Below are 7,935 nucleotides of genomic sequence, written 5' to 3' on the forward strand. Positions count from 1 at the left end.
AGGTAGGAAGAGAACTGGGAGAGAGTGGAGACCAAGCAAAGTGCTTCATAAAGAAAGAAAGAATCTTAAGGGTTCCAGGCTACTGGGGGGCTGGGCAGAATGACTGCGGAATGAGGGTGAAAGTGGGTGGGAAGCTCACAAAAGCTTCTGTTATTAACCTAATTAAAAGAGTCCTTGTCCTTGGAAGTTTCATTCAGTTTCCACTAACCAATGTTATCAGCACAAATCTTGGCATTATTGAAGCACAGTAAGAGTTATAACTAACTGCTACAGAGCAACAGAAAGTGTAAGGGAGAAGGAGAGAGAGAGAGAGAGAAGAGGTCAGAAATATTCCAGCACAGACACCGTTTTTACCAGGCCTAACATTAATGCTTTTAGTCCCTAACCTCCAAAGTATGAAATTAATCTATTTTAAAAGAAAATAGGGGACAGGGTACTGATTGAAACCAATCAATCAAGTTGGGAGGTGATTAATAGAAGGCAGTCTTGTATGTGCTGCAGGCGTATCTACAATGCAGGTAGAGAAGTGGTCATTTTATAGTTCATTACATACATGTGTGATGTTATTTATTGTTTACTTAAGCAATAGCAATGGAAGCACAGGCCAATTCCCAGGAATTAATGACCCACCGGGAGAGTCCATTACCTCCGGACATTAACCTCAGTCAGTTCAGTTTCTCCAGGAAAATCCCTTCGAAGAACTATTTATTTGTTCTCCATCCCCTGTCACCACATTTGAAAATAGTATTTTAAAATATTCCTTTAGTGTAAGGTCATTGAACTATACTCACAGGTCTACGCTTTTTTTTGTTGTTTGTTTTTGTTTTTGCGTTACGCGGGCCTCTCACTGCTGTGGCCTCTCTGGTTGCGGAGCACAGGCTCCGGACGCGCAGGCTCAGCGGCCATGGCTCACGGGCCCAGCCGCTCCGCGGCATGTGGGATCTTCCCAGACCAGGGAACGAACCCGCATCCCCTGCATCGGCAGGCGGACTCTCAACCACTGCGCCACCAGGGAAGCCCAGGTCTACGCTTTTGAAAGCAATAGTCTCTTTAAGATAATACGGCAGGGGGACTACAAAGACCACCGCTTGAAGGCCTTCTGAGTTTACCCTACTGTACACAGCAACCTACAGAACAGAATTATTTTTAAAAAAAGAGGGTGAGTTAAAACTCACTTCAAATGTGTCAATAGTCCTAGTTTTAAAATAAATATTTTATCTGAAGCATTTTCAGGGTTTGAAGACTCCCAAATATCTCCAAACCAGAGCTTAAAGTGTGAAGGATTCACAGTTCTAGTACTTTCTCTTGGAAAGAGTACAAAGGAAAAAAACAAAGGAAGCATTAACAAAAAGAATTAATGTGATTAAAATGCTGGCCCAATTATGAGGAACAATCTGTAAGCAGCCAGAAGACTGGCCCAAGTGCTAAAATAGTTCTTAGTGGGTTATGTTTATAAAACTGAAATTCTGCCTCCCTTTACGTTTTCCAAAGCAATAAACAACCAGTATTTACTAGGAAGGCATAATCCTGATCTTTACCAAGACAACAGCCCAGAGGACGTGAAAGCTGGACAGAACCTGAGTCATCCCCAAGGCCAGGACCCATGACACCACTTGCTTCAGGACAGAGAGAACTGGACTCTCCTCAATGTCTACTCTAGAGCTACCTTCACCTTAGCTTTGCCAATGCCATTTGATAATAACAGTAATAATAACCATATATGTGTACCTACTGTGTGCCAAGTATTCTTCCGAGAGCTTAAGACACATTGATTTATTTAATCTTCACCATCACACTATGATCTGGGTACTGCTATTATTACCCCCATTTCATAGATGAGGAAGCCTGAGGTACAGAAACGTTAAACAACTTCCCCAGTGTTACCCAGCTGGTAAATGGAAGAGCAATGTCTACAACCTTGGTAACTGGGCTCCACAGCCTATGCCTTTTTTTTTTTTTTTTTTTTTTTGCTTTTTGCTGGGACTTTATTAACAAGAATAGTAACAACAACAACTCACATTTGGAAGATGCCTTTTAGAGTATAAAATACTTTCACACACAATGTAGATTTGATCCCAACCACCTTGTGAAGCTGACTTACATCTTATTGCTCTCATGTAGCAAGCGAGCAAAGAGTCTCAAAGTGGTTAAGCGGCCTGTCTTGCACCCGAAGCTGATAATGTCAGAGCCCCATGTTGGAACCCAGGCTCCAAATTCAGGATTCACCCTCTTACTTCAAACTCTTTGAGAAACAGCCCCTACAGTCAAGGAGCTGACAGTTAAGTTTAACCCACTTAGTAAATCATCTAAACAAAACAGCAAGCTCTCTGGGAGTTTCCTCTACTGCTGTTACCAAGGAAGCGTTTCCCCTGGTCTTAAAGTTTCTGAAAGAACTGTGCCAGACACAGGCTTCTGCAGGCACACATTTGGCCTCAGACTTCGGGTTAGGCTTCATCAGGCATGTGCATCATTCCCAGGGCTAAAGACATCCCCCACTTAGACTACGGACCCCTCTGCACAAAGCTGTAAAATACAATAAACCAAATTAGACAGGGAAAATAAAAATACGAATTGGCAGATATAAACTTAGGATTTTCTCTAGAGCCCTTGGGACCTGGGGTTTTCTGAGGAGATAAAAAGTTGGGGTAGAAACAACCTATGCCTTTAATCAGGAAGGAAATGACCTTAACTGCACACTCTTTTTCCAACACCTAGTCTAGCATTAAAAACAGTTAACCAACACTTATATTATGCTTATTATGTCCTCCAAATATTAACTCACTGAGTCCTCGTAATAACCCCGGAAAGTGTCCTTGTCACCATCCCCAATTTTACAGATGCGCAAACTGAAGCAGAGAGAGGTTAGGTAACGTGACTGAGCTCACACAGCTGGGAAGCTTCATGGAGCTGATATTTGTATTCAGTCTGGCTCCAGAGCAGGTACGCTGTCTCTCTTTCCCAAAGTTTCAAACACTTGAGCCCGTGGCCCTCCTATCATAATCCTCTGTCTTCCTTCTCCCATTTCCCAATGGACTCACGATATTCCGTACATATCTCACCATAAAAGGAAGAAAAGAGTGCAGAAACATTTCTAGACTACTTCAGTCATAAGCTTAGCCTGGCACTGTGCAAACTTTATACTCATGTAGTTTACTGCAGGGAATTTTCATGACAACCTTTTGGTGTAGATACTATTCGTATTCTCATTTCACAGATGAGAAAACCGAAGCTTAGAGAGGTTAATTCACTTGCCAAGGTCCCACAGCTACACAGCAGCAGAGTCACTTCTTTTTTTTTTTTTTTTTTTTGCGGTGCGCGGGCCTCTCACTGTTGTGGCCTCTTCCGTTGCGGAGCACAGACTCCGGACGCGCAGGCCCAGCGGCCACGGCTCACGGGCCCAGCCGCTCTCCGTGGCACGAACCCGTGTCCCCTGCATCGGCAGGCGGACTCTCAACCACTGCCAGGGAAAACCCTAGAGTCACTTCTGAGATACGCCAGGAGGTGTCCCTTCCTGGCTTTGTCTAAGGACTTCACTTGGGGCTCTCTTCCTGTAATCTCAAGGCGTCAGGGAAGTGAAAGGAATCATACGTGTTGGTCGTTTCTACACAGGCACCAATTTTATTTTTAATTGTGTGTGTGAGGGGGTAAAGGGAGTCTGGTTCAAACACCAGGGTAAAATTGCCAGAAATATCATTAAATGTTAATGATGTTAAAATTTAAATTGTAGGAAGTCCTTCTTGTCAGCTTGGCATTTCACACAGGTTATCTCATTCAGTTCTCCCAATTCTATTGGCCACTCTACTTTCTCTTTACAGATGACAGAACTGTGATTCTGAGGCATAAAGTGACTTGCTCAAGTCTGCACCATCTATAGCTGATGGAACTGGTTCTTAGACCGAGCCCTTCTTTCTGGAAAGTTAGATGAACTGGTATAGCATGAAATTAAAAGGTAATGGGTCTGTTGAGAACTGAATCATAAATACAATTAATCAATTTATATGTACCATTTATCTAGTGTGTACCCCAGTATTTCCACATACAACATCCATCTGGCAAGAGTGCACTTCTGAGCCTGCAACACGGCTGTGGAGGGATACCGGAAAGCCAATGGAGCAGAGCGCCCTTGGGATGATGGTAGAAAATGGACAGTGGATGAGAGTCCTTGGCTTGTGAATATCCCAGTCCATCTCACTTCAAGACAACAACCACATGACTTGGTGGACCTCCTTGTAAGAGCCACACTATGTGTAAGTGTCCTTCCATACCAGCAAGTCCAAACACAGCATGGGGAGCACTCAATACTTACTGCCTGAGTCATATGTTTCCAAGACAACTTTACACACCATTATGGGCTGAATTTTGTCCTCTTCAAATTCATATGCTGAAGCCCTAACCCCCAGTACCTTAGAATGCAACTCTATTTGGAAGCAGGGCCTTTAAAGAGATGATTAAGTCACAGTGAGGCTGTTAGAGTGAGCCCTAATTTGGACACATAGACACCAGGGATGTACATGCACAGAGGAAAGAGCATATGAAGACACAGCTAGAAGGCGACCATCTACAAGTCAAAGAGAGAGGCCTCAGAAGAAATCAAAGTTGATGACACCTTGATCTTGGGCTTCCAGCCTCCAGAACTGTGAGAAAATACATTTCTGTTGTTTAAGCCACCCAGTCTGTGGTATTTTGCTTTCGCAGTACTAGCAAACTAATACAGACGCCAAATTTAACAGTCCCCAAATTTGCCTTTAATATTTATCCAGAACTTAAGCACTTAAGTGTGAGATATTTTTAGATTCTTTGATATGTGACCATCTAGGATGAAGATTCTATCCCATCCTTTCCTGAAGTTCTGAGAATCCCATTTGTCCACCTGACTTCTAAAACTTCTAGGGGTACCTCCTGTTTCATTTGATGTAGACTCACTTTTCCCCTCAGGAAGATTTTTAAATTAAATACCTTCCTAAGTTATCTGGAGTATTCCCAAATAATGTATTTGACATTTCAGTGCAAATCGCAATTGCATATTTAGTAGCAGATCTCATATCCTGGAACTCAATTACTGTCCCGTGAAGGAGAAGGAAAGGAGACCTATGATGTCTGAGACTCATTATGAAATAAGATTGGAATTAACTCCATATACACATATGGTGATAACAGAGTATGTAGACTCACCTTTTCCGAACAAAACTTTGAAGCATCTAAATCAAATTTAGTTCCTTTCAAAAACATTTACCGAGCACGTAGTATGTGCTGGGAGCAGACATATGATAATTTAATGTAGACACTGTGACATTGGGGGCATTTGGATTAGGCAAATTTGTGTTGGAGTCACTTTAATTAGAAATAAAATACTGAGTTTTTAAAAAAATCAAGTAATGTCTGCACTAGAGACTCCATCTCTTCCCTTTCCTTTTTGAAGAATATAAGGGTGAGAAGGAGGACACCAGTAACACAGAGATGGGGTGCAGTTGGATGTGGGACCAATGTTTGTAAAGGGGTGCGAATCAGGGTTCACATCAGACTCAGTTTTCCACGTATTATTTGCTGATGAAAAACTTTGCATTTTGACTGAGCCCTATCGAAACAAACCAAATCAGAATGCTCCATTGAGGCCTGGCCTCAACGTTACCCTGGAGATACAACAATGAATAACACTGACCCTACTACTAAGACACTTAGAATCTGAAAGATATTGTCTCTACATGAATCCACTCCCTTGACAGGGACAAAATACATTCAAATTAGAAGAGGAAAAAAGGAAGAGGCAGAGGAAGACAGTAAGGTACTTTGCATGCAATGATTACCAGAACCTTCATCACTTTTTACAGCCAGGTTAGAGTGCTGCCACTCTGGGGAAAGGGACGGGAGTGAGGGAGAGGACAGAGAGAAGCAACACAGTCACACCACCGGGGGCTTTATCCGATAGTAGCCTGGGTCACCCTGGGCATACCCACTGCTTATCCTGAAGGCAGAAAATTGCAAAGAGAGCATTTGGGCCACCAAAAGCATCATTGAGAATCAACACGGACCTGTTTAGGGAGATGTTTTTTAACGAGTTGCCACAAACAGCAGCCTTTAAGCCTCAACCTACCATTTTTCACCCCTTTTAGGGTCCGTAAGCACCATTCAGAAGCTTGATTTATCCTCAAGGTATTGACCTGACAAAATGTCAAGGAAACAAAGGGTCAGTAACATTTCTGCCCAAGAAAGAGCCGTTACTTTTAAATACTTTTGAAATTTTAGAAAGGCCATTCTCCCCATTCTACAAGTCTATGATGACTCTCGGATGCCCAAGGATTTACGATCCATGGTTTTGTAATCTCTGTGGAACAAACTTGACTTCAGGGGCAATCACTAACAAATGGTTGGCATTGTTTCCTTTTGTGAGGCTGCACACCAGCTCCTAAACTTTGAACACCTCCTCCCATTTCAGTTGTCCAAGGTCTGAAATTTATGTTTTAAAAGATGTTTACTTCTCAAGATAGATTGCAAAATAAACATTCAAAGGACTATAGTCATCATTATTAAAAAAATAAAAAGCAAATAATCTCAGAATTGACACTGAGTCTTAACTTCTCATATGATCTACTCCATTTGAATCTGCTCCATTTGCAAAAACAATAAACAAAAAACAAAACCCCTCAAAGTATACAATAAATTGGATTTTTTTTCCCATTTCATATCAGATTGAGGATTAATATTGCCCAAAGAATAGTGCATAAAATCATCTCAGTTTTATGGTTAAACCAATTACCCAATTACTGGGAAAAGACTCAGATTTCCTGAGTCAGCGCTCTTCATCACTTGAACCAGGCTGATACTCATAAATCCGTGTGGACTTAAAGCAGAAATTGTCCCTTTGAGTAGCTCCATGACCCAGATCCTTAATCTGTTTCCCTATGTGAGAAAGGAGATCCTCCTTTTTACTGCACAGACCTCAACCTAAACTGAGACTAGATCTTTAAAAACAAAAATTAAAGTACAGTCAATACGAACAGAAGGCAGAAGGGACCAAGATAAGCTCAAAAGGCAGCTAATCCAAAATGTGTTTAGATTTCGCTAAATGTAGATTTCAAATAGATAAACTGGGAGCTGATCTGATCATAATCCCCAGCTACATACTCCTGCATTTCTTTTTTATTCCTAAAATCATCTCCTAGTTCCAACTAAGAAACTAAAGCCCGCAAGCATTCAGCCTATTCCCAAGGAGCATATAATTCTACAGCTAAAATGAAGGACACTGATCAATGGCACCAGGTGTTAGTTACTGTAAGGACTTCTGGGCCTCAAGTGCCACGAGATTCACCACACTCTACGCCGTTTCAAACTCTCAGTACAGTTTACTCTTCTGTGACATTTAAGTAGACTAAAGGCAGAGGAAGTATAATTTCCACTTCCAAATAGTGAGACAGACCAAGAAAAGACACATTATTGGCTAATGGCAGAACTGGATCCTAGTTTCTGGCCAAATGTCACAAATCTATTCTAACTCCACAACCTCCTAAGCATGGCAAACAGAAATTTTGCAATGGTAAGTGAAAGCCTATCAATATACCAAACTGTGTAAACATTATCCTTTAGACCTTGGGAATATGTTGCTTGCATAAACCTTAAAAGGTTGTGATGAAGCTTTCTTCTACCAATGGAAAAACATGTACAAATTATTATAATTTATTAACCTTATTTTCCCTTCCAAAAGTATGGCAGGAGAGGACAGTAATATTATACCTGATTCTACTATCACTGAATAATAAGGTGATTTCATGTGTGTTTGGGAAAGGAGAAGGGTGGGAGAAACCAAGTACAGGGAAAACAATTAAATGAAATGCTTTACAAAAGCTTCAATTTTATACACTTATGTCTATATTCAAGAAGGAAGAGGAAGACAAAGATAAGATGATGCGGAACTGAATGTAGTAAAATTAATGATATTTA

Source organism: Physeter macrocephalus, chromosome 10, assembly GCF_002837175.3.
Source record: "Physeter macrocephalus isolate SW-GA chromosome 10, ASM283717v5, whole genome shotgun sequence".
In the NCBI taxonomy this organism is placed as follows: Eukaryota; Metazoa; Chordata; class Mammalia; order Artiodactyla; family Physeteridae; genus Physeter; species Physeter macrocephalus.